The sequence below is a fragment of the Anomalospiza imberbis genome, unplaced genomic scaffold (assembly GCF_031753505.1).
Source record: "Anomalospiza imberbis isolate Cuckoo-Finch-1a 21T00152 unplaced genomic scaffold, ASM3175350v1 scaffold_144, whole genome shotgun sequence".
Classification (NCBI taxonomy): domain Eukaryota; kingdom Metazoa; phylum Chordata; class Aves; order Passeriformes; family Viduidae; genus Anomalospiza; species Anomalospiza imberbis.
The window spans coordinates 169,294-170,664 of NW_027099779.1; positions in this window are offsets into that span (position 1 = coordinate 169,294).

Genomic DNA, 1,371 nt, shown 5'->3' on the forward strand with positions numbered 1-1,371 from the left:
CAAAGTGTCCCTGGGACCCCCAAAATGTCCCCAAAGTGTCCCCAAAGACCCCCCCAAAATGTCCCAGGACCCCCAGAATGTCCCCAAAGTGACCCTGGGACCCCCAAAATGTCCCAGGACCCCAAAGTGTCCCCAAAATGTCCCCGGGGACCCCCAAAGTGTCCCCAAAATTGTCCCCAAAGTGTCTTCGGACCCCCCAAAATGTCCCCGGGACCCCCAGAATTGTCCCCAAATTGTCCCCAAAGACCCCCCCAAAATATCCCAGGACCCCAAAGTGTCCCCAAAATGCCCCTAGGACCCCCAAAATTGTCCCAAAATGTCCCCAGGGACCCCCAAAGTGTCCCTGGGACCCCCAAATTGTCCTCAAATTGACCCTGGGACCCCCAAAGTGTCCCCAAATTGTCCCCTGGACCCCCAAAATGTCCCTGGGACCCCAAAAATGTCCCCAGAGTCACCCAGGGACCCCAGAATGTCCCCAGAGTGTCCCTGGGACCCCCAAAGTGTCCCCAAGTGTCCCCCAAAATATCCCAGGACCCCCAAAATGTCCCCATATCATCCCCAGGACCCCCGAAATGTCCCCAAAATGTCCCCGGGGACCCCCAAAGTGTCCCCAAAGACCCCCCCCGTGTCCCCAAAGTCACCCAGGACCCCCAAAATGTCCCGGGGACCCCAAAATGTCCCCAAATTGTCCCCAAATTGCCCCTGGAACCCCCAAAGTGTCCCCAAAGTGTCCCCGGGACCCCAAAAATGTCCCCACATTACCCCTGGGACCCCAAATTGTCCCCAAATCGTCCCCAGGACCCCCAAAATTGTCCCAAAATGTCCCTGGGACCCCCGAAAATGTCCCCAGAGTGTCCCTGGGACCCCCAAAGTGTCCCCAAGTGTCCCCCAAAATATCCCAGGACCCCCAAAATGTCCCCAAAGTGTCCCCAGGACCCCAAAATTGTCCCAAAATGTCCCTGGGACCCCCGAAAATGTCCCCAGAGTGTCCCTGGGACCCCCAAAGTGTCCCCAAGTGTCCCCCAAAATATCCCAGGACCCCCAAAATGTCCCCAAATCGTCCCCAGGACCCCCGAAATGTCCCCAAATGTCCCTGGGACCCCCAAAACGTCCCCCAAGACCCCCCTGGTGTCCCCAAAGTCACCCAGGACCCCAGAATGTCCCAGGACCCCCAAAATGTCCCCAAAACCCCAAAATGTCCCCAAAGTGTCCCTGGGACCCCCCCAAAATATCCCAGGACCCCAAAAGTGTCCCCAAAATGTCCCCGGGACCCCCAAAGTGTCCCTGGGACCCCCAAAGTGTCCCCAAGTGTCCCCAAAATATCCCAGGACCCCAAAGTGTCCCCAAAATTGTCCCAAAATGTCCCCAGGG